Here is a 27,846-nt window from a genome sequence, read left to right as displayed (position 1 = left end):
TCTCACCAAGGGACATATCCCTCCTAGAAAAAAACCATTATCATGTCTAGATTATTGTAAATAAACTCCAATGCCCTACCATTTACTTCCCATAAATTGCTCTAAAATTCCAAGCTTGACAAGTATTGATTTTTCTATTTCAACCAGTAAACATGTGGTAGGTGAAATATTGAATGCAAGATGAATGTTATAATTCTTTGAAAGTTGTTTTTGTCTAGCATGAGAATGGAAAGCTTTTTTTTATGGTGTGAGACATTACATGCCCATGGGAGGTTTCTCCCAAATAATAACCTATCAAATAATAAAGCAATAATACCAAATGCACACACCCTAATAAATAGTTATATATAACAACAAAATTATTAACATAAATAAACCAATAAATCTAGTCAAACCTGAGTGAACATTTCTACCTGAGAACAAACTTATTACCAAACTCTAAATTGAATATTGGTTTCATTCCCAAAATAGAAAAGGCTAGCCCTCTCAAATATTAAAATAAAAAAATGTTTTCTTACTCTTTAACAATGCTGAAAACACACAAAAAGGCACATAAGCCCATAATAGAACAGTGGGATCTAAAGCAGTAAATATACAGATCATGTACTTCCATCTTGGAGGAAAATAATTATATAGCTTTCGTAAAGGATGGGGTTGTTGAGTGCCAACACTTCACATCAGCTAAACCCATGAAATAAAATCTACAAGACTCAAGAAAAGCATTTCACACCACCCCCCAAAAAAGAGAGAATAAACCATAGGGTTATAGTTTGCTTAATCTCATTAAGGATGTCATATGAATTGCACCTTTATGCACTTAAGAAGACTACAAATCAAAAGAAACATCAAAATTTGTAGTCTTTATCTACATCCATTTCCCATGCAAATTTGCCCAATAGAGATTTACTGAATATCTGGTAGCAAGAAAAAAGAAGAGGAATTAATAACAGTCCACCTAAATGGAAACCAAACAAGCATTGTACAATATATTCTAAAGCTAAAGAAAAAATATATGAATAAAACAACTACCTTTTCAATGCAAAGGTCATGGCGCTTGCACCAGGCAATTGTGATTCTTGGGTCCAAGTAATTTTTCTCACATGTTTCCAATGCCCGAGTCTTAAAATTATCCTTTCTTCGCATTATTAACTTCGTTTTATCTTTTTTAACCTTATTTTGTTCAATTTTCTTATGAATTTTGCAACATGAGAAGGATTAACATTCTCATACCAAATATTCAAGCACACAAAAAATAGGAATTCATAAATAAAATCATGATTCCACATAAAGGGTGATACTTTTTAGGATTGAATTTCCTCTTTGGCTTCCCTATTACATAATTTAGTGGTTGTTTCCCCTTTTTTGCCTTGCTCAAATCTATTTCAAGCTCCTTTACAAGATCCTATTTTCAATAAATTAGAATGTTAAATATATAAACAAATAATTTGAACAAACTCTAACACTAAGATCTAAGACTCACTATCTCAAGTCTTTCTGTGAATGTAGACCTGGTTGATCTCAATAAATCTATATATTTTTATAAAAAAATAAAAATTTGCAAATTCAATGCAGCATCATTGTGGTAGATATAAGCACAACTACTTGTTTAAGAGGTACAATTCAAAAACTTGAAATATATTATAACATACATTTCAAAATATTGAAAAATAAGTTGTGCATGCCTTTAATATGATGCAATAAAAATAAAGGCATACCCCAAGTTCTGTCATTTTTCTCGATAATCTATCCATTTGAGCATTTTGTGACTTCGACTCAGAGTGTTGATGGTTACAGAGAATTGCAACCTAAACAAGAACCCAAACATTTAAGAACCATTAGATCTAAGGCTTCTCATAAAACAAACCATATATACGAAGTCTAGTGTAAATGTTCAAAGAAATAGTCAACAACAAGAATCTAGAAATTGTGAATTGTGAATGTGCACTTGTCTCTTTGTTTGCTTGTTGATAGCCAACAATATTTTTCTATTGTACCACTACCAGTTATGTCTTGAAGCTTTGGAAGGACATGAAAAAAAAAGACAAAATAATTATAAGAATCATTACATTGTGCTTAAAATTAAATCACTCCATAAGGTATACATTAAATTGAAGGATATTTCGCAAATGAATCCCATAAGAAAGGAATCAAAGCAATCCTAAGTCATATGATTCAAGTATAAATATAGAAAAGATGAACGCTGAGAAAAAAACCAATTGCTAGGTACCACAGATCAATGCACTTCAAAAGGGACTAGACTCAAGTTCTGTGATTTTGCAAGAATTTGGAAACAATTCTATAAAGGCTTGATGCTGTGATCTCAAAAATTTAAATAACATGTAGTGCAAGAGTGACTCCATTTAGTGAAAATATATAGTCCATATCTATACGATATACAAAACAATGCACTTTGTTAGTGCACATTTAGTTGATGAATGGTGAAGTATTTGTAGACAAAAAAATACATTTAACATGCAGCTAAAGTACTAGCACATGCCAAACCATTGACCAGGATATGGTTTGTGACCTAGTAATTGAAACATGGGGCAGCAGTCATGCAAATTACTGAAGTTCAAACACCAGAGGCCATAGGGCTCTTGTTTGACTCTAGGAGTTTTGGGAATGTTAATGTAATTAAATTTGATATTCATGTACATACTTACATCTGATCTATGTGTCCACTGGGGAGAACCATCTTAAGGAATGTAACACATACTAGTTTGTCCAATGTGATGGAGGAATTATATGTTCTAAAGACTTTTTCTATGAGGCTAGGCATTATTTTCTTGAGATAAACATTCAGTATATTTGGATCCAACCCATCAAAAAAAAAATAGCCATCATATTTACCTTAAGCATACAAGTACAATTTATAATAAATATAATAAAATTGGTTTAGCTCATGTATGATGCATTGTACAATGCAATTTAGCTTTTAACTAAAGCATAGATACCATTTTTAAATTATCGATAGTGATGTAGACTCATTCATCAATCTCAACCATATAGAAGTATCCGATGGAATCTTTACCTAGGAAGTCAAGCTGAAAGAAAAGGCCTTATCCATCGAAAGCTTTAGAAAAGAAACAACTTGTCTATTTTATTTGTTGCTTGTGAGATTGCTGGTAACCAATCTTAAAGCATGAGACATAAAAATTATAGTTATCATGTCAGTTGGAGAAACTTTGGAGGAAGTAATTTCACACTTTCTACGTTCAGTGTACAACAACTAAATTTATCAGCCTCATCATCATCCTATAATTCAATAAAATAATAATAATTGTAGTGTCATAAACTATACACCCTTGCTAGTGTCGTACAATTTCACACTTAGTTTAACACCCACCTTAGTGTGTTTGCATCTTGCATTATTATTTCCCTTTAAGAATTTAACTAATTAATTAAATTAAATCTAAAATCCTATTTCATCACTTCATGCATCATAAAATTGGGCCCTTTACCCTAAGTGTGCCCCTTTTTATTTTATTCCCTCAATAAATCATTTAATCATAAACCCTAATTATGTCCTATTTAGACCTTTAAGGCTCGATTTTGCATATCAAAACACCTCGAAATTAGTTGTAACTTTGGGATTCACTCTAATATCATCACATCTAATGGCCCTGAAAATTTGGTGAAAAGTTGGCTAGACCATGGCAGGAATGCACATGGTCCTCAGTTTTTTCCTGAAAATTTGGGAGCACAATTCTATGATATTATAATGCATAACCCCAAAATATTGGTGGGAAATTCAATTCCTAGGTTGGCTGAATGGTAGAATTAAGTTAACATTTAGATCTAGGGTTCCATATATAAGAGCTCTCTTTCTTCATTTGAAAGCAACAAAGATGGATCTAATCTAAGGGAGTTTTCAGCAAAGCAAGCATAAGGAGCCTTCTATGTAGTGAAAGAGACTCCTATGTGGAGTTTTCAACAAAATTCAACAACATTCATCAAGAATTAGTCAATCATTCATCATCAATTAGGAGCCTTGAAGACATTGAAGAATAATATGAGATCTAGTGGCAATATCTCTCCCTTGGGGATTGGTATGATTTCATGTTATTTTCATGTCTCTGTATGAGCTTCCTTACATCAATTTGCATATTTACATTTATGCTTTAGATAATTTAGCATATTTGGTTTTAATAATTTTTATTTAAATTCACATTTACATTTAGGGTTTACTCTCATGTGTAGGGTAGCTCTAGTTTCTTTCATTTTAGGATCTTGCATACACACAAGGTTCTAAAACACACATTTTTAGTAAATTATCGGCTATTTGTGGAGGTGGAAATCACTAAAATAGGGGTTTGACTAACTAAAAACCCCATATAGCCACCCAAACCTTCCCTTTTCAGTTGCAGGTGCAGAAACAGGTATCTGGATGGAATTTCAGATCCGAAAAAGGCATCAAAACCACTCAGAAGTCTCAAAAGTGTAGAAATATGTCAAGGAAAGGGGCATGACACCCTGTTCCTACCTAGGATAAGGGCGTGGTGCCTTCATCCCTCTATTTTTTAGATAAATTTAATAGGTTGCAGACTTGGGACCTCTTGTTTGCAGTGTCTCAGTTACAGCTCTTTGTCAGTCAATCAAGGACACTGGCATGGCACCCTGGTCCTCATGGTCAGTTTTGTTCAATTTGAAGCATCAGGTACACATCCAAAATCCTCCCCCTTTCACGTTTTTAGTATCTTAGTTTCAGATCTACAAGTTTGTTCAATTTCAAGTTTATTTGTGCTTCATTCTTTATCTCCTAATCTAGTTGATCATTCAAACCCTAGTTTTTCTCATCATTTGCAACAAGAGGAATAGAAACCCTAAGAGATAAATATTGGCTCTCTCTTTCTCACAAGAAGTAGCCAAAGTGATTTATCTCCCTAGGCTCTTTCGTATTCCCAATTTGTTGGCAAAAGTGGGATTAGGTCCTAGTCACCCGGTCTTTCTTTTCCCACCACCACATTTTGGTGAACCTGACGTGAATCCAACCTTCTTTAATTCTGATTTATGTTCTCATAACTGAGTTTTTTTTCTATTTCAAATTCAAATTTACATTTAGAAGTTTCAATTCCTTGCAAGTTTCAAAATCTAGAGGTTAATTTAGTTGAAACCCTAATTTTTCATTTCAAAATTGAACTTGTAGATAGCTTAATTTGGATCATTAATTTCAGATCTGATTTTCAAACACATTTCACTCATAAATTACATTTTCTAAATCAACATTTAGAGTGCTTTCATCGGTTAAAATTGAACATTTCCTTCTATTTTGCATATGTTATCATTTGAAAGAGGAAATTTTTGTCATGATGCATTCATTTCCTAGATGTGATAATGGGTTAGCTTCCCTTGTTTCAATGTTTCCATCTCTTAAAGAACCTCCTCCTATCTATGACAACATTTTAGTACCTAAAATATTTGTTACCAATCCCTTCAAAACTCTCCCATGCTCTAAGGATGAAGATTTGAAGAGTGATCTTGACAATTCTCCTAAAATGTGCCCTTCTCATCTAGCTATCTTAGAGGAAGAGGATGTTATCATAAACACTTTTCTTAATTTTACTTTACCTTCTTTACATGATGTCTCTCTAAGTGAAAAGGTATTGATGGATATTGACTTATCTTCTCCTAAATTTGGTCTTACAAATGGGGGCATGTTAGTACAACAAGAGGTTATGAATAGTCCTTCCAAAGATCTCCTTCCTAAGCACGAATCTTTGGAGAAATATTTGCATCTCCTTCCTAAAGAATACTCCCCTCATGATGTTAATTTTGTGCTATAATATGGTATTGTCCCTACTTTTTCTAGTAATGGCATTTCCTCTTTTGATTTCAACAAAACTCCCACTAGAGATGAAACATTAATGAGAAATGCTTGCCCTTCTCCCAAAGTTTGTCTTACCCCTAAAGATGCCTTATAGAAAGGAGATGAAATCATAATAAACTTCCTTAATGATCTCTCTCCTAAAGATCCTATTGAAGACATTTTGAGGAAAACAGATGATTTAAACACATGTGGTGATGCTCTTCTTCATAAGGATGAAGAATTAATGAACAATGTTATCCCTTCTCCTAAAATTGGCAATAGCAATAAGGATATCTTTGTGCAGGATATTTCTAATACTTTTTCTAATGACCTCACTATTTGGGATGAACCATTAGAAGAAGGTGTTGATTATTCTTTACCCCATGAGAGAACCCTAGCCAAAGGAGATATAATCATGATTGATGAATCCCTTGATATAATCTCACCATCCATGAATCTCAATCATTCTCCCTCTAAAAATAAATCATCTCCCTTTCCTCAACTTGGTTCTACTCATAAGGATACCCTAGTTCAAGATAAGATTGTTGACATCTCTTTCAAAGATCTCCCTCTCAAAGGTGAGACTTTAAAGAGTAACGTTGATCCTTTTCCTAGAGAGTTTATTCCCCATGTATATACTTTGGTGATAAAGGATGATATGACCTTTCCTAAAACATCAATGCCTACCCCTAGTCTCCCTCCTAAAATTGGTCTTATCCATGATAACATTTTAGTGCAAGAAGAGACTAGCAACAATTATTCCAACAATCTTGTTCATTCTTCTTCTAAGGACACCTTTGATATTCCTAAACCATCCTCAATCAATTTGATACATGTGAATGAAAGACCTAATAAACCCCTCTTCATAGGTCAAGGTACTTGTCCTTCTCAAAATTCCCCATGTAAGCCTATCTTAGTGGGTCAAGGTGGTTATGCTAATGATTCTTTTTGCACTCCTACAAAACCTATTATTACTGTACAAGAAGGTTATCCTACTAAGAGCCCTTATGAGTATGCTAAGAAAATTATTGGAGAGAGTTATCATGTGGTTTCTCATATCTACAACACAAGAACCAATAGGAAACCTAGTCCTCCTCCAGTTATCCCAAATTCATTTCCTCCCTCTCAACCTATTCTTCCACAAGAACCTCGCATATCAAATCTTAGCAAGGAGTATGATTTTATTGAACAACTTAAGGCCACTCCTACTAAGATTTCTATTTGGGATTTGGTTCAAATTTCACCTTCTTATCATAGGATGTTACAAGATGCTTTAAAAAACTTAGATGTCCCACCTGCAGTGACCTAATAGCATGTCCGCTTTGATTGATCCTACAAACAAATCCAAAGCTCAAATTATATTCACACAAGATTAGTTACCTTCTCCTCAAATCCAAAATCAACATGCTCCTCTTATAATTGTGGTTATTATCCATGGTAGTGCTATAAGGAGAACCCTTGTGAACAATGGATCTGCCCTTAATGTTTATGGTGTGGACTTATTCAATAAGATTAAAGTGGATAGTGCTCTCATCGAACCTTCTTCTCTTACTATTTTAGGTTCTGATAATGTGGCTAAAAAATGTCTAGGTGTCATAATCTTTCCTATTAAGGTAGGTCCCGTTGTGTTACCTACACCCATTTATTCTATGCCTGGTAATTTGACATACAACTTTCTATTAGGGAGACCTTGGATTCATAGCATGCAAGTTGTCCCCTCAACTTTACATAGGCAAGTCAAATTCATTTATAACAATACGAAATACACCTTTTTAGCTGATACCAAATTTCAAGAACAATTAAAATATGGATCTTCTTGTTCAAATACTTCCCATTCTTCTCCTAATCCCCCTACTTCTTCAAATACATCCATTCCCTTCGATGATGTTGTTCCTTCTAGTACTCCTGATTCTTCTACTCAATTGGAATCTCCTCCCAAGGATCTATTTTCTCTCGAAGTAGTGCTCGCAAATGATGATTGGGGATCTCTAGAGTTTACCCCTACTTTTATAGGAGAATATAGGGTACCTTGTAATGGATCTAAGACTCAAAAGGAGAAATCTAAGGAGGAACCTAAAGAGAAACCTACCTTGTTTAAACAACTAAGTAACCATTTTGTGGCTACTTCTAATTCAAATGATTCTTCAAATCCTTCCTCTAATTCATATAGCACTAAAACCTATGAGGCATCACCATCTTCTGATTCAACATCCATTTATGGTCCTAGTTTTCACATTTTAGCTAAGAGTGGCTATGATGGAAATGGTTGTGGTGCAAATGGACAAGGAATTAAAGTTCCTTTAGAACATGATACACATGAAGCTTCATTTGGACTTGGATATAATCCTTCTACACCCACCAAAGCATCTCAAAGACCATCTCTCAATGTGAATGCTATATTTAGTAGTGATGATGACCTCACATCAATTAAATCATCTTTTACTTATTTCAACACTCATCCCCCTCATAAGGAAATCTTGGTGATGAACAAATCTCTTTATGAATCTCCTCAGGAGATTTCTAATCCCACCTATGAAGATTTATTTTCTACTCATTCTAAAATCCCTTCTTCTAGGAATAAGACTTTGATGAGTTACACTTATCCCTTTCCCAAGATTTCTTGTGTGCAAGAAAAGTATGACTTAGTGGACTATTATTTTCCTGTAAACTTCTCTCTTTCTAAAGACCCTTCAAGCTTCATCATCTTATACATGTTTTTAATCTCACTTATAGTAGACCATTTAACATGTCATATTCAAATACCTCATGCAATCTATCATGTATTTAAATAATATTAATGGCTATTATGTTTCTCATCATTGTGTGACATTGGTAGCTCACTTACTAGGGGCTTATTGTCATTCATGATGGTAAAATTTCACATGCAATCATACTTTTGGAAGCAACATAATAGCCTATTTCTATCTCATCTCTTCTCCCTATATATGGGGGGCAAGAGTGATTTCAAACATCTCTCCTTCTTATGATGAAAAATTTCCCTTTTGTGAAGTAGTGTCTTCTATAAGGATTTCTTATTGATTAGGTGTATTCATATTTGAATTCCTTCTCTCATATTGGAACAAGCATCCCTGATGGGGATCTTAAGTACGCATCCTTAATTGGGACCTCCTCCTTTGGTGTCTGAAGTCTTTGATCATTCATCAATTTATTTTCTTCATTGAGTAGTATCTTTTATAATAAACCCTTCTATTTTGCGCACGTGCATATCCTTGATGAGGATCTCTTTCCTTCTTTTAGAAGAGTGTTTTTATAAATAATCTCTTTGATGTCATCTCGATCCTCTTCTCCTTCCAAATCTCTTGCATTCATTCATTCTAGAAGATGTTATATTTATCTAAGACAACTTCTCTTAAAGGTAGATGTCTTTTGAACAAATATATCTTCTCCTCCAAGCATCTCACGTACACTTATATAGCAAGATATCTCTTTTGAACTATCTTATCCTTGTTTGAAGAGCATTCCCTCTTTTGCTTGGATGTATGAAATTGTTGCATGATGGATATCTTCTTGGTGTCGAAGGTAGGCATCCTTGTTCTACTTGCACACACATGCATGAGGTTGAGTGGAAATAATGGTGTTCTCACTCTCCTCCCTTACATGGATGACCCAGACAGACTCTGGGGGCTAGTTGTTCATGTACTTCTCTCCATGGTTCACCTAGTTTTAGGGGTGAGATGTCCATGGTTACTTTTATTCTTCCTTATCTTTGCATTTATTTCCATTTAAATCTTTCATCTTGTGTTAGAGAGCACTCAAATCCTCACTCTCTTTGTCATGTTGGAATTGAGGCTTAGTTCTCTTTCTTACCAAATGATTCTGTTACTACTTACTACAGTTGCCATTAGTTGTAGGTTCAAAGTCATTCTATATACTTTAGTTAGTTATTACTACCAAAATATTCAGTCGGTAAGCATAGAGCAGTCAATTATAGAAGAAAGTAGTCATAGAGCTTAGTATACACTGAGCTGTCTACTGAGTATCACTTCATGTCTACCGAGCAGCAAAAAGGATACACTGAGTGAAACGTGTTACTAGATTCATTGAACCTAGACACACATGGAAAACGTGTTACAAGATCGAGGAACAAAGAACCATTATCACATTGGAAATTGCACTTAATGATTTTGTATGATCTTGAGGTCATCTATCCAATGAAATATTTTGTATGGTTATTCATTCGATAAATCATGTTTGTAAGATTGAAGTAATGAACAAGATCACCGACATAAGAGATCTATTTATACAACATGAATTAAGGATCATAGAGATATATATGAAGCAAGACATGTGTAATAGATAAGGAAGCATTGAGTATTGTGACTATCAGAGACACAGAGGTCACTGAGAAGGATTTCAGAGAACAATCAAGGAACATAGTAAACAGAAGGGTTTACCGAGTTAATCTATGGATTACCGAGGTATGCTATAAGCAAGGTAATCTCATTTTGAGCACATAGAATCTGCTATAACATTTTAGATGTGAAGTTGCAGATATTTGTAAAGATTTTATTGTGATATTTTGAGTTGTAAGAGAAACCTTTAACAGGGTAAAAGACTCTAACAAAGTCTATAAATTGTAAAGCCTTTAACCAGGTCCAACATTTAGAATAAGTGTTGTAAAATCCTTTAGCAAGGTAGATCTAATGATCTTGATACTCCTATCAGGGTAAGCTATTAGAAATAGCTGAACATGTAGCTCTAACCGAGCAACCTTTATTATTGTAGTAGTAAAGTTGTGGGTGCCATCCCCACCGCAGTTTTTCTCTCTAACCAAGAGTTTTTGCATAACCAAAATATATGTGTTATGGAGTGAATCATGTATGATTGTTATTTATTTGTTTTAGCTTTATGTTATGTTACAACAATTTTTGGTTTATGCTTAACAGTAAAGTTATTGTTGAAGAAAGGATTTGAAGTATTGATTCACCCCTCCCCTCTCAGTACATTAGCTTTCCATATTAGGCCTAACAATTGGTATCAGATCTTGAATCTTGGAAAAGGGTTTAACAACCTAAAGAAAAAGATCTTATGAATGGAAGACTATAAACAATCTCTGAGAATTGTGTATCTGCAAGAAGAGTTGGATCATGCTAATCAATTGATTGCAGACATGCAAAGACAAATGCAAAAATCATTGAAAGTCAGAAGAAGGTTGTTTGATGATTTAGAGGACTCTCAAGAGTTAGTGGAACAAATTGAAACATAATCTAAGAATAGTATATCTAAAGAAACTGAAGAGATGATTGGAGAACTGAAAGAAAAGAACAAAGCACTGACTGATCAGCTAAAAGCAATGAAAAGAGGACACAAACATTTTAGCACACAGATGACTGAAAATCTTGATGCATTGAGGACAACCGAGGATAAAGTAAGAGATCTAGAAAGAGAAAAACAACAACTTGAAGCATTAGTATCTAAAAAGAATGCTGAAATCACAAGGTTGACCAGGATTCAACAAAATTTGTCAGATCAATTGGGTTATGCACATTATGAAGCAAATCTAAAAGATGATGAGAATCAAGCATTGAAACTTGAAGTATCAAGGTTGACCGATGAACTTGAAGTAGAGAAGAAATCCAAAGAAACACTGAAGAAGAGTTATGAAGCATCAAAGATGTTGGATGAACAACTGAATACAAGAAGACCCAACAAAGATGTAGGACTCGGTTACAAAGGAAAAGACTCTACCAAGAAGGGAATCCACACTATCGAGAGAGGAGAATCATCAAAGCAAGCTAGAAACAAGAACATCAAAGGAAAGAAGCCTATTTGCAACTACTATGGAAAACATGACATACTACTAACATGTGCCAAATCAGAAAAGGTAAGCAATCGAATGTCACTAGGTCTAATGGTTATTGTTACAATTGCAATAAATATGGTCACACATCTAACCAATGTAGGACAAAGTCTGCTAGCAATTATAAGAAGCCAAAATTCAAAGGGTTTTGTAAAAATTGCAATAGATATGGACATAGTACCGATAAGTGTTGGTTTAAGCAAAATAACTATATGTGGTCTGCACACCAAGCAAATACTAAAGGCTATCGAACTCACACAGATCCTAACCGATAGTATTCTGCAATACCATGAGATTACAATACAAGGATATGGTGTGAATGTTGTGGAAGATATGGACATATAAGTGCCAACTACTTTATAAGGTTTGGAATGAACAACTGAAGATCATGGAGAAATCCTGGTATGACATGTTTTCATTGTCACAAAGTTCGACACTTGGCTAGAGATTGCAAAGATCAACCTAGAGGAGATATTGAAGAAATAAAAAGCAAATTCCAGATGATTTGGAAAAAGAAGGAGATTGTGTCAAATGAAGAAAGAACCTTATCTACTGAGTTAGGTGCACCTATTCCAAATTAATCGGTAAAGGTATAAAGTGACTGCATTCTCTCAAGATTAAATCTTAATAGTTCCTATTTTATCATGTACTTAATTCAAAATCTGCATAGCTAAAGATGCAATAGGAAATTACAAATTTTATCAAGTCTTTTGGAAGCCTGTCTAGTCAGTAAATACAGGAAGTTTGGCTACTCGGTAAAAGCACAAAAAGAAAGGTAAATTGGTTTAGTGGTACCGAGTGCATTTAATGTTTTCTGACCTAACTGCACGAAGCTTGATAAGGTATAATGTGTACTTAAAGCACTTTGCACGGTCATTTTACACTTACCAAGTTTTCAGGAAAGTAGAGCAAGGTGATTCAAAAGCAATCAAACCTCCTCCGAAGCGAAAATCAAGGTATTTACATCAATCACAATGCATTGTCAAGCTAGTTTACTGATCATAGCAGTTGTGAATATCTGTTTTAAATTTTCTAAGTGGGAAGTCTTTACCGTTTGAAGGTTTTCAAACCCTAAGAATCTTTTGATAAGTGATTATCTGAAATCTGCAATGGCACCTAAGATCTAGAAGCCCGTTGTTGTTGAGAACATTGAAAGGCCCTCACTGAAATACTCTCTAACTCCCAAAGTAGCATCTTTACTAGATGATAAAATTGCATTTTTACTCATTCCGGATAGGGTTTTACTAGTTGAGGATGTCAAATTCTTCACTAAGTGTCGTGTTGAGGAACTAGGTCATGTTGAGATCAAGGACACATGATGAATTGTGTATCAATGGGAAATTGGATAGCAAGTATGAACACATTAAAATCAAGGGATTGAACGAAGCCCTAACCTACCTGCGTGTCTTCAAACCCCAATGGGTCAAGTTTGTTCTGAGCAGAGTTCATGATGATTTCATGTGGTTAGAGGAGAAACCATTCAAACTCACCAAGGAAATCATTCATTTGATCACCAGTTACCCTATTTTTGATCATGCCCGAGCTCAGAAAATGATATCACAAAAGGAATTGATCACTTTAACTGGAGTTGAATCTGATTGCAGAGGACTGAAACTGAACAATGTCACTGATGCAGAGCTGAAGTTTTCCATTAGAGTAACAGGTTATTGTTTCTTTCAATCGGCAAGGGAAAATAGTGTACCCTATGCAACAGTCGATTTAGCATATAAAATTGTGAAGAAAGGAATGAAAATTGATCTATGAGAAGTATTGTTAAAAAACATGTTTGAGAATCTAAACACCATAAGGAAGCCAAAGAAAAAAAACTCGGCTAACACATAGAAGTTTGGATCACTTTTGGTATGCATGTTTTTCTATTTTGAGAAATTATTTCCATCAATCGGTAATGTAGTTTGGGAGCTACACCGACCAATCACCCATCAAATCAATGACTTCATCAAAAGGCTAGGTGATAACTTTAATGATATTATGGATGATTACTTTAGCAAGTTTCAAGAAAAGATGCATAGCAGGTATAGAATTCCACCCCAGTTAGTAGAGAAATACAAAGATGACATATGCTTTGAAGTAGACACCGACTACTGCTATGTTAATGCTGTGGAATTGAGAACTCAATCTTTGCCACCTATGGGTTATGAGACTGATTTTGACATCACACAGCAGTAGATAAATGCTTTTCTTACATTACCAAGGCATGCTATCGAGCTGAGATACAGTACATATGAAGAAGTTAAAGAGAAAGTTAAGATGAGCATTGTAGTACCAAAGGCTACAAGGAAAGCAACAAAAATGATCAAGGCTTTAATGGAGAAATTTGGAGAAGGTTCTTCCTCCACACCTGTCAAGGGCACTCTAGTCATCACCGAGGAGGAATCTAAAGCCCAAGAGGCAGCTATTACATTGAGCACCGAGTTTCCTAAAGGGAAAGTTTTGAAAAGGAAGAAACAGGATACATCAAAGGAATCACTGACTCCTTTAGTAAAGCGCCCAAACACAAGATCATCTGTAGCATCACCAAGTAAGAAACCAAAGAATGTTGCCGCACCAAAGGTAACAAAAACTTGTAAGAAATCTACTCGGAGACTCATTTTGACTAAAGAGTCTAGTGACACCGAATCTATAGATGCAAGTAAATTTTAGATTGTCAAGAGTAAAAAGGAAGATGTACATAGTGTTGATAATTTTTGTGCTAATCTAAAGGATTTGGAACATTTAGATATGTAAAATATGACTCCAAATCTGATGCAAAAAAGAGACAAATTGAAGAAGCCGTAATCTGCACTCTTCTTAAATTCTGATTGGTCCCATTGGAAGTAACTAATTCTCTTCCAAAAGAATTGTATTTGCATATTGATAACAGGTGGAAACATGCCATGGACTCAGAAAAGAAGATGAGAGAAAGAAGTCTAGTATATCTCTTTCCAGACATGTCGATAGATGAAATAAGTGAACATCTGAAAAACTACCACTCAAACTTCCTAGTCAAGCAAAGAGCCTTGAAATTGATGAATGGCCTTTATTTGGATGTAGAGAATGAGACCAAGGAAAAATGGCAGGAAATCTTTCGAATCAAGAATGATGGTGAGCAAGTTGAAGTTGAAATAGTTGATGTCACCAAGCAAGATCCTGATATCACTGAGCAAGACCCTACTGACACTATACAAATTGATGAGGATATCATGGACACCGAGGCACAAGAACAGGAAATGATAGAAGGGAATGCATATGCCAAACTGGTATCCAGTGAGTCAGTTTTGGAACAAGTTCAGCCCTATCCTCTGATCACTTAGCCTGTTTCAACCGAGGCCCCTCAGGATACTGAACAAGGAACAAAGGGTCACAAGTCTACAGAAGGAGAAGCTACTTCTCATACCACCGGGGAGCAGACTTCTCAAGCTTCTTCTAGCACTGAAAATGTTACAACTGAGACCCCGACCAAGGATTCACCGAAGGCTACATCAGAGGTTCAAGAAATTGACAAAAGTGTTGCCTCTACCAAGCAACCTACTGAGGGTCAACAAGCCTCCCAAGCCATTTTATTAGTTCAATCAGTGAAAACTAAAGAAAAGAAAATGAAAAAGTGTAGTTTCAAGTTAGATTTGTCAAAACCAATAGTGTTGCCGAATGTAGACATATCCAAATTAAAAGGGCAAGCACTTATTGAATTTGATGAACTATGCAAAGCCAAAGCTAAACAGGAAAAACAAATGGCTATTCAAAAGAAAAACAAAGTACTTCAAAAGGTGAAAGCACTATTAATAGATATGCTACCTGAAGCTACAGTGTCACAAGATGCAGCCATCCATATTCAACTAGATGAACTCCTCAATCAAATAGAGACATCTGGAGTAGACGCATCTGAATATTTGAGCAAATTGAAGGACAAAGAGCTCACTACTAAAATGATTGGAGAGGTACAGAAAGCCATTGCTATTGGCAAAGTAAAACTTGTCAAATTTATTGCTGAGTTGTCCCCTCAACTCAAGCACATTCTTTATTTATTTCAGAAACTCTATACATTCTCTTTATTCATTAAAGATATAAAAAATAAAACAAAAGTGATTGAGAAAGAGATCACCGAGCTCTCTCAAATAAGTTGACCACTAAGTCAAATTCTATTCAGAATTTCTATACCAAATTACAAAAGCTCATGGCTCAACAATTGGAACTTAGGAATGAAGAGCAAAAAATAAGGATGGACATTATGACTCTTCAAACCTTATTCATTCCACACTTGTCCTCTATCCAAGAGTAGACCAACAAGGCTACCTCCCTATCCACTCAACTAGAGGGAAGCACCTTAGATGGGCTAATTTCACTGTTAGCTGACATTACAGCTTAGAATTCACTCATGGATAGTGTCAAGGATGCCCTCTCTGTCATTCTCACCGATGCAAGGACAAAGTACAAATCCATTTTTGACTAGTTTCCTCCACCGAATGGTAACTAAGTTTTGATGTTTGTCAAAAGGGGGAGTATAGTATCAAAGTATCAAAGGGGTAGTGTAGTATACAAGGGGAGTATACCGAGCAGAACAAAGGATCCAAATGCACAATTAATTTTGACAGGGGAAGCAATGAACCAAGCAATTAATACAGAATATTGATCACAACGTATACATAATCAAAGTTTTGTACAGTATATTGATAAGGGGAGTATATCTGAATATACTACTTTATTGACAATTGTATATACTGTCTGATTAGTCAAACTTTGTAAGTATATGTATTTTGAGTTATGACTTTGAAAAAAGTTTTGTCAAACATCTCAACTAATGTCAAAAGGGGAGATTGTTACTACTTACTACAGTTACCATTAGTTGTAGGTTCAAAGTCATTCTATATACTTTAGTCGGTTACTACTACCAAAATATTCAGTCGGTAAGCACAGAGCAGTCGGTTATAGAAGAAAGTAGTCACAGAGCTTAGTATACACTGAGCTATCTACAGAGTATCACTTCATGTCTACCGAGCAGCAAAAAGGATACACCAAGTGAAACATGTTACCAGATTCATTGAACCTAGACACACATGGGAAACGTGTTACAAGATCAAGGAACAAAGAACTGTTATCACATTGGAAATTGCACTTAATGATTTTGTATGATCTTGAGGTCATCTATCCAATGAAATATTTTGTATGGTTATTCATTCGATAAATCATGTTTGTAAGATTGAAGCAATGAACAAGATCATCGACATAAGAGATCTATTTATACAACATGAATTAAGGATCATAGAGATATATATAAAGCAAGACATGTGTAATAGATAAGGAAGCACTGAGTATTGTGACTATCAGAGACACTAAGGTCACTAAGAAGGATTTCAGAGAACAGTCAAGGAATAGAGTAAACAGAAGGGTTTATCGAGTTAATCTATGGATTACTAAGGTATGCTTTAAGTAAGGTAATCTCATTTTGAGCACATAGAATCTGCTATAACATTTTAGATGTGAAGTTGCAGATAATTGTAAAGATTTTATTGTAATATTTTGAGTTGTAAGAGAAACCTTTAACAGGGTAAAAGACTCTAACAAAGTCTATAAATTGTAAAGCCTTTAACCAGGTGCAACATTTAGAACAAGTGTTGTAAAATCCTTTAGCAAGGTAGATCTAACGATCTTGATACTCCTAACAAGGTAAGCTATCAGAAATAGCTGAACATTTAGCTCTAATCGAGCAACCTTTATTATTGCAGTAGTGAAGTTGTGGGTGCCCTCCCCACCGCAGTTTTTCTCTCTAACCAAGAGTTTCTGCGTAACCAAAATATATGTGTTATGAAGTGAATCATTTATGATTGTTATTTATTTGTTTTAGCTTTATGTTATGTTACAACAGTTTTTGGTTTATGCTTAACAGTAAAGTTATTGTTGAAGAAAGGATTTGAAGTACTGATTCACCCCTCCCCTCTCAGTACATTATCTTTCCATATTGGGCCTAACAGATTCTTGATTAGTTTTTATTCTTGTATCAAATCTTCTTATGAGCATTTGTCATCAATATTTTTTCACAATTCGATGGGGTAAACATGATACCCTGTTTCAACTCACTAAAATTAGAAAGTCAAAATAGGGGGGCATATAGCTACCCTCGAATTTTCATCACCTTCCTTAGTAAGCATTCAGGTGATTTTGTGATTTTATCTAACATGTGTTTTTGTAGGGTGCAGATCCTAACTATGTACTACAGATACCACTGGTGGCTTCATCCGACAACTTGTGGATATATCCTTTTTCATGAATGTTTACTTTTCTGTACTTTAGCTTGCATATGCATGTAGTTTCATATGATCACTAAAGTGGGGGCTAAATATATTGTCGTAAATTATACACCCTTGCTAGTGGCATACAATTTCACACTTAGTTTAGCACCTGCCTTAGTGTGTTTGCATCTTGCTTTATTATTTCCCTTTAAGCATTTAATTAATTAATTTAATTAAATCTAAAGTCCTATTTCATCACTTCATATATCATAAAATTGGGCCCTTTACCCTAAGTGTGCCCCTTTTTATTTTATTCCTTCAATAAATCATTTAATCATAAACCCTAATTATGTCCTATTTAGACCTTTAAGGCCCGATTTCGCATATCAAAACACCTCAAAATCAGCTGTAAATTTGGGATTCTCTCTAATATCATCATATTTAATGGATCTAGAAATTTGGTGAAATGTTGGTCAGATCATGGTGGGAATGCACATGGTCCTCATCTTTTTTCCTGAAATTTCAGGAGCACAATTCTATGATATTATAATGCTTAACCCCAAAATATTGGCAGTAAATTCAATTCCTAGGTCAGCCTAAAGGTGAAATTAACGCAAAATTAAGATCTAGGGTTTCATATATAAGAGCTCTCTTTCTTCATTTGAAGACAATGAAGATGGATCTAATCTAAGGGAGTTTTTCAGCAAAGCAAGCATAAGGAGCCTTCTATGTATTGAAAGAGAAGCCTATGTGGAGTCTTAAACAACATTCAACAATATTAATCAAGCATTTGTCAATTATTCATCATCAATTAGGAGCCTTGAAGACATTGAAGAATAATAGGAGATCTAGTGGCAATATCTCTTCCTTGGGGATTGGTATGATTTCATGTTATTTTTATGTCTCTGTATGAGCTTCCTTACATCAATTTGCATTCATTCTTTAGATAACTTAGCATATTTGGTTTGAAGCATTGCTATTTACATGCACATTTACATTTAGGGTTTACTCTCATGCGTAGGGTGTCTCTAGTTTCTTTCATTTTAGAATCTTGCATACACACACAATTATAGCACACACATTTTCAGTACATTATCAACTATTTATGGAGGTGGAAATCATCAATATAGGGGTTTGACTAAGGCAAAACCCCATATAGCCATGCAAACCTTCCCTTTTCAGTTGCAGGTGCAGTTACAGGCATTTAGAGGCAATTTCAGATCTGGAAAAGGCATCAGAACCACTAAGAAGTGCATAAATCTATCAAGGATAGGAGCCTGGTGCCCTAGTCCCTCCATTTTGCAGTCAAATTTGATAGTTTGCAAACTTAGAACCTCTAGTTTGCAATGTCTCAATTACAACTTTCTATCAACCAATAAGAGACAATGGCGTGGCACCCTGGTCCTAAGTAGTTTTGTTCAATTTGCAATATCAGATACACATGCAAAATCCTCCCCCTTTCATGCTTTCAATATCTCAGTTTCAGATCTGCAAGTTTGTTCAATTTCAAGTTCATTTGTGCTTCATTATTTATCTCCTTATCTAGTCGATCATTCAAACCCTAGTTTTTCTCATCATTTGCAACAAGTGGAATAGAAACCCTAAGAGATAATCCTTGGCTCTCTCTTTCTCACAAGAAGTATCCAAAGTGATATGTCTGTCTAGGCTCTTTTGTATTCCCAATGTGTTGGCAAAAGTGGGATTAGGTCCTAGTCACCCGGTCTCACTTTTCCCGCCACCACAAAAATGTTATTCCAAAATAGTTAAATTAATAAGAGAGAACATCTACCTTTCTCTTCTTACACAAAATTTCATAATATTAGATGAATTATTAATATGTATATCTAATTATTTTTTATTCACTAAATTTGACAATAGATTGCTTATAGGCATACAAGTTCACTTTCTTAATTTGATGGATTGATGACCTATTCTAGTATCTACATGCAAAAAAAATTTCACAAGAAGGGAAGAAAAAGCCTAAAAATAAAACAATGAAGAGTTGATATTCTTATCTCAGAATGCTTGCATGAAAAAATTTCTTCAATTGGCTAATTTTTACTATGTTTACTAACTGAAAATTTGTCCAATGATTAGCCAACTCTATAAATGAAATAGAAAATTCAGTTCAAAAAAATCAATATAACAAGTGGAAGAAAGAACAAGGAATAGTCTGAAGTTCACATGGGGCAGTGAAATAAAAAACAGTGTATTCATAGAAAGAGATAGACAACCCCAATAATTATTTATCTATACATCATAAGTCAAATGATGTATGACCCATTTTCTATAGATTCGCACACATAAATAATTGCTAAAAATTAATGACACTCTAAAAACACACACAATGCTTGTTTGGAATAGAATTCAATTCATGTTTGGATCAATTTACAAATAGAAAAAATTGTAGCTAATTGCATTATTAAAGTCCAATGATGCAACAACAACATTTCTTATATGTTAATGACAGCACACACAACAATACCAATTCAAAAATGTTCATGTATACACAAATCTATTGTGCAAACTAAGCATCCTCTATTAGATTTCCTTTTGATTGTTAGCCCTTAAAGCAAGCCTTTCAATAAGATAAGTGGCAAAAACAATTTGTCTCTCAATTATATTTTGTGATTTGAAGTGTTTTGCATATGAATCTCGAATATTATAAATGTAATCTTCCACGAACACAAAAAAAAATTCTTTACATCACAAAATTTATTGGATACAAACAAGCATATGTCAATTTAATTATTCCATAAATAGTGACCAAAATTCAACAAGCACGAGAGAAGAAAATTACCTTGAGCATTCTTTCCTTCTCATACTCCTCTATGTCACTCTGAACTTTTAGAGAGTTATTGGCATCCAAAAATACATACTTGAATTCCTTGAGATTGATTAAGTTATACCAAAAATCCAACCATGTGACAATTTTATCATTCTTGACCTCCTTCCACCTGTAAGGAGGAAATAGCCCAAAAAACATACTTAGAACCAAGAAAAAAAGTTTGCATTTTTAGTAGTGAACACCAAAACTAGATATCACTGATAATGGCAATTAGCAATAGACAACACATATTGTATGACCTGTGGCTTGGAATTGGACATTCTAGAATGAAGATATCCTTCCCAATGTTAATAGTAATATCCTTTGGGTTAATATACTTCTTCAATTTACCCATCTACGAATAGGTATAATTTTTTTTAATTATTATAGCACTAACAAAATATTTAGAAAGAAATGATAACCACTAGTAAAAAATTCCAGCCCTAAAAAGCCAAAAGCTTTTCAACTTTTAGCATATCAATTTCTTGAAGTAGATAAAAATCAAACCTTTGCATGGTCTCCCCAATCATGGAACAACTCAGGGGGTTCAACTTCGAAATTGCCAACCTGCAACAATGCAAATGATTAGTCTTCATCACCAGAAAGGTAAATGAAAAGGAAGATAATAAAAAGATTATGTAATATTCTAATTATCAGCAATAAAAATGAATTGGAGACCTTTTGTTTCACTCCATCCACAATAGACCACGTGTAATTTTCCTCTTCTTTTATCTTTTCTTCTTTCAATTTCTTCATTTCCTGCATTGACACCACAATTTAATAAATATATGTTCAATATTTAAAACATAAGAACATAACAAGAAAATGTGTTAGTTTCTGATGAATAAGGTGTAGCTGAGTTGCATATGAATTCTTCCACATGATACAGAGTGCTAATAGAAATTACATTTAAATCCATAAATAATCCTCTTGTAACAGTAACAATAAGTGGAGAATAGATTACAACTAAACACTGTATTTACACAAACTTGCAATCCAAACCAATGGATTGGACAAATAAAAATATTAAATATAAATAATAATTTTTTCCTTCAAATCTACATCAAGTTGTGATAAAATCCATAAATATCTTCCTACCCTAATTGACACGGAATAGATGAGGATTGTAGAAGACATGGAGCCTTATTTTTTTCTCTCTTATTTTGTTGATATGCCATGCATTCTACAATAAATTTTCAAACATCGACTTTCAACCCCTCCAAAAAGAAATCTTGCGTGATTCTATGATCTAGAGTGCCCACCTACCTATTGGAGATCCATGTAGTTCCATCAATACCTTAAAATTAAGCTACACAAATTGATTGAATAAGGTAGCGATATGACAGGATTAGGTAGCTCATGGTTACTATATGATGTGTTGAAAACAACAATAGCATGAAAAACAAAGAACCAACACCAAGACAATAAAGAGAATAGGTGCAACAATAATAAGTGGAAGGTGGTGTTACAAACAAAATCAATTGTTAGAGTAGAATGGAGGAACTATTTTGAAGTGCAAGACTTGGAAAATAGAAAGGAGAGAGAAGTACTAAGGAGAGTAGCAAGACTAAAAAGAAATAGATGAAAAATTATTGTTAGCTTTCCATTATTATACTAGCGCTTATGCCAAATGGAGGTGCAATGGTTACACCGATAGTAATTATATATACTATTTCTATTCATGGAAGTGAGTAATGATTTCAACAATTTTTTACTTAATATTTTTATTTTTCTATGTTTTTTTAAAAAAAATTAAATACACTAAAATTACTTTTAATAAATGTGTTCAATAATTTTTTAATAATATTGAATCTTTTATATATATTATGGTTTTTAATTTAATATTAATCATTAATCTTTGTTTGTTAAGTAATTTTTTTTTTTTAAAATTTTTTTTTTACATTAGTTTTTATATCAAAATTATCTTTGAAGTTTGATATAATATTTTGAAATAAGTTTAATAATGTGCATCATTATTTTTTTTTAATGTTTAAATTATTTAATATTTAATATTGTACTATATTATTTAAATTTTTATCATTAACATAATAATAGATTCATATTTAAAATTGATGGTTGATTTTATTTGTTTAATAAATTTTTATTAACAATGATACTTTTATATATGTTATAGTTTCTAATTTAATAATAATCACTACTTTTATGAAATTTATTTATTTCATACATTGGCTTTTATTTATTTTTCTCTCTATCTCTCCTAATCTCTATATCTCTTTCCATATCCCTTTATATATCTCTATACTATCCTCTACCTATATCTCTCCATCTCCACCCCCTCTTCTTCTTCTTCTCTCTCTCTCTCTCTCTCTCTCTCTCTCTCACACACACACACACACACACACACACACACACACACACACACACACACACACACACACACACACACACACACATACACAACCCATATCCTCTCTCCCTCAATCTATCTCTCTCCCTTTTCTCCCCCTCTTCTCTCAGTCCCTTTACCTATCTATCTCCTTCATTCCCTTTCTACGTATCTTTCTTCATTTCTCTCCCTCCCCGTCCCCCTATTCATCTCTCTATCTCTACCACCTCTCCCTTTCTCTTCTCATAGATCTCTCTCTCTCTCTCTCTCTCTCTCTATATATATATATATATATATATATATCTTTATATCTCTATCTTTCTATTACTCTATCCCAACATTTAAATTTCTCTCTCTTCCTCTCTACCTCTCTACCTTTGTCTTTGTATCTCCCTATCTCTCTCTAACTTTATCTCTCCTTCTACCTCTCTATATCTATTTATTTCTCCCTCTTCCTATCTATCTTTATTTTCATCTCTACCTCTTTTTTCCTCTCTCTAGATGCGACTCTCTCTTCCTCTTCCAAAACCACTACATCTATATCTATTTGACTCTCTATCTTTGTCTTTCCATATTTCTTCTTCCATATCTCCCCATATCTCTATCTCATTATCTCTTCATATCTATCTACGTTTATATGTCTCTACCTATTGAAGTCATGTACATCACAATTTATGATAAAAAAATAGATTGAATTTTCCCCTAATTAACTTTTGATACCTCTTTAATGTACCCATTGCACACCAAAATGCGATTGCTAGTTTACTATTTCTACAGAAGTAAAATAAAATATAAGACTACACTGGACATTCAACTTTCGAAAAGTACAATATTAATAATAGATTACATTTTCTAATCCAAGATTCACATGATTGGATGATCACATCCATATAAACCAAACAACCCTAATTTTGTTCAATTTGAATCAACGCATTTCTCGATTTTCATTATTGAAAATAACAAAAAGTTACATAATCTGATATTGTCATTCATGACGATATTAATAGATTTACTTTTTCTATTATAAAAAGTAGATCTCTTATACATTTTTCCACCTATAACAAATATTGTTTAGCACACCTATTCTGACTCCGAGTCTATCACGTCCTAGTCCGTGAATAAAATTCAAGCTGATCTTATCGAATCTAATTCATCGTACAACCATATCTATGCATCTCATTAAAAAAAAGCGCTGACAGAGAGTTCTAACTTCTCTTTCTTCCTACCCACAAGAGTTCTCCATAGAAGAATAAAAATAATGATCCAACATAAGTAGTTCAGAATACCAAGAAAGCAGTTGAATATTCATATAAACTATAAACATCAAAAGCCTTACTTTGTGTCTCGATTTATTGATTCAATAGCTAAGATAACAGGCTAGTAGATATCATCTGGGAGACGGTGTATGGGAATCGCCTGTAAATCTGTAACCTTCTTTAAAGCAAGTCCAAACTTATTGCTCATGTCCATGTCTTCACAACTCATCCCATTTGGAAGTATCCACTGAAACGAATGAAGCAGAGAAGCCAAAACCAAATGAATCATATGAATCGCCAATGGAAGCCCTAGACAAATTATTCTCCCAGCTTCGAATGGAATTAGCTCAAATTTTTGTCCATGGTATTCTATCTTCTTACTCTCACCCTCCAAAAATCTCCCAGGCATAAATTTCACCGGATTCTTCTAGATTGAAGGGTCCCTCCCAATGGCCCACACGTTCACAGTCACCTCGTTGTTTTTGGGTATCACAAATTCCCTAATCTCAAAGGAGCTTCCAACTTTGTAGGGTAACAACAGACGATCTAACTCGGATTCTTCCATTCTTCGCTTGCAACCAATGACTTCTTCCAGTTCTTCTTGGACTTCACTTAATTTCTTTCGATTGCAAATGAATTCTTCTAGGGGCCATTCTATTCTTGTAGTCGATGTTTCAATACTGACAATAAATAATTCCTTAAACCAGAGAGAACAATTACAGATTGGGAAACACCAGAGATTTATAAACCTTTAAATTTTTTAATATCTTTTCAGTACTACTTACAGTTATCACCGCTCAAATACCAGATAAAGTAAAATTTTGACTTCTGAAATCCAGCAGAACATCCAAAAAATCCTTCTTAGAGTCGTTACACTCAATAATTTGGGTTGTGGTGGAGATACTTTTCTGTATGGATGCCAAATATATAAATTTTTGAGTTATGAGTCAAAGAGAAAGGTGTTCTTATATTTGCATCTAGTTAGGTATAAATACCCTGATATAAATAAAGGTACAAATGGCTTAATATAATATCATTAAATTTGTTAATTGATCTAATTACTAAATTTTTCCAACAATTAGACAAAAATTATGCTGATCTCTGACAAAACTACTAAATGGAGTGATATGCATGACAAGAATAAATAAACTAACATGAAAAATGCAGAGTCTACATTGTATCACCTATACAAGTGAATTGATTTTGTGACCGATTTAAGGTTGCTAGTAAATATGATGCAAAAGACTGTTTATGCAGTTAACGCTGCCAACATCATTTGAGTCATGTGTATGTTTCATGTAGCAGGGCAATGCACTTACTTTTGTTTATGCAAATGGTTGTTGTAGCAGATATAATGGGAGCTTTGGAATAGGGTGAAATGCTCTGTTAAATGCGTATGTAAAATGTGGAAGCATAGACAAGGAATGTAAATTGTTTCATAGAATGCCTCTGAAATTTGGTCTCATGCAATGATTTGATTGTAGGATATGCACAAAATCCATCTGTTGAAAAGGGTTTAGAAACTTTCAAATCAAATGTAATCTTATATTTGGAACAGGGTGTGGACATCCATCAATGATAATGAAATTTAGATTAAATTTTAAGTTAGTATTTAGATTGTATAGAAATTAATAAAAAATACATAATTTTTTACAAATTAGGTATTGTGATGATGAAAATTATATATTTATGTTAATTTGATCTTAATGTTTACTTTTTGGTATTAAGTATGTTAACTATTTTTTAATGTGCAACTCAAATAATATATTAAATATCTAACTAAATTTGCATAAAACTTAACAAGTGAATCTAAATAAAATTTTAATGTGGCTAAACACATCTCCAAAGATGCATCATAAATTATTTTATATTACATATTAAAATATTTTACTTGTGCAAGGTGTAGACACATTTTATTAAAACATAAATGATTTCACCCAAATAGTCTCTTTGATCATAGAATCAAATTATGCCAAATGCGAATTTATGTTGTTCAAGGTGGAAGGTGGTAGGAGAGAAATTAGCTAAATTCAAAATTTTAAATTTTAAATTAAAAATGATAAGTTCGTAACCCCGAGATCACCTTGATGAGTATAACTTTTTTTTTTTGGGTGGGGGGGTGGGATAATGGCCAATTTAGGGTGGTAAATGACTAATAGTGATAGGTGCATGGCCATGTGTGATAAGAAGATGGATAAGATAAATTTATAGTTGTGTGTGTGTGTGTGTGTGTGTGTGTGTGAGAGAGAGAGAGAGAGAGAGAGAGAGAGAGAGAGAGAGAGAGAGAGAGAGAGAGAGCATTAACAAGGGCTTCCACCTCAAACTTCTCTCTTAGAGAAGAATGCATTAACAAGGGCTTGCACCTCAAACTTCTCTCTTAGAGAAGAATGCATTAACAAGGGCTTGCACCTCAAACTTCTCTCCCAGAGAAGAATGCAATAACAAAATCTTCAAGATGATGTATCTCCCTCTGAAGCTGAAATGTCAAGCTCCCTCTGAAGCTAAAATATTAGGTTCCCTCTTAAGCTGAATTGTCACCTCAAACTTCTCTCCCAGAGAAGAATGCAATAACAAAATCTTCAAGATGATGTATCTCCCTCTGAAGCTGAAATGTCAAGCTCCCTCTGAAGCTGAAATGTCAAGCTCCCTCTGAAGCTGAATTGTCAAGCTCCCTCTGAACCTGAAATGACACTTCCTCCTTTTAGAACAAGAACCCTTTTGAGTTGACATTTTACCTTGCCTCCTCCTAAGGTATCCCTATGTCAACTTCCCTAGAAGAAGCTAGAGGAGTAGACCTAGATTTGCACTCTCGAGCAATCTGGCCATACTTGTCACACCTAAAATATTGAATGTGAGATAAGTCCTTTTTTGGAATAGGACTTGGACCTCTATCTCTATCCCTCTTTCTTATTTTGTCTCTTTCCATAGAAGTGTGTGTAGCAAGGACTTGATTTTCCACATCATAATGATTATGCTCAATTCCTCTTGATATCAACCCTGACTCTTGAATATAATCAACACAAAGGCAATCAAATTTGGGAAATTTGGATCTCCCACTCATGCCTTGGATAAATGGCTCCCAAGAGTGAGGAAGGCCATTCAATGCTAGCATGACAAGATCCTTGTCGACAACTTAATCTCCAGTGGCGCTAAGTTGATCTCTCAATTCATCAATCTTCATGAAGAAGGATATGACTGATTCTCCCTTTGCCATCTTGACTTGATGAAGTTGCTGCCTCAATGCAAGTGCTCTACTTGTGTTGTTGATCTCATATATCCCTTCCAATGTCTTGAACATATCTCTGTCTGAAGACATCTTGGAAATGATAGGCACAAGGTGATCCTTCACGGAGTCAAGCAAGATCTTCTTTGCTTTGACAACTTTCTTCTTGAACTGGAGTTTCTCTTCTTGATCTTCAGGTTCAGACTGTCTTTTTCCTTGAACGAACTCCAAAAGATCATTTTCTTCGAGGATAACAAGAATTCTAACATTCCATGAGGTGAAGATCAAATCTCCGTCAAGTCTATCTTCAACCTTTAAACTGTTCACCATCTTCAATGCTGG

General features: G+C 34.1%; 1 pseudogene; it reads right to left on the bottom strand.

Annotated features, from left to right (window-relative positions):
* Positions 1-845: 845 nt before the first annotated feature.
* LOC131035655 (DNA topoisomerase 1 beta-like) lies at positions 846-23,310 on the bottom strand (annotated as a pseudogene).
* Between the last annotated feature and the right edge of the window lie 4,536 nt (positions 23,311-27,846).

Source organism: Cryptomeria japonica, chromosome 6, assembly GCF_030272615.1.
Source record: "Cryptomeria japonica chromosome 6, Sugi_1.0, whole genome shotgun sequence".
NCBI lineage: Eukaryota > Viridiplantae > Streptophyta > Pinopsida > Cupressales > Cupressaceae > Cryptomeria > Cryptomeria japonica.
The sequence above is the reverse complement of the archived record's forward strand: the minus strand, read 5'-3'. Positions and strand labels throughout refer to the sequence as shown.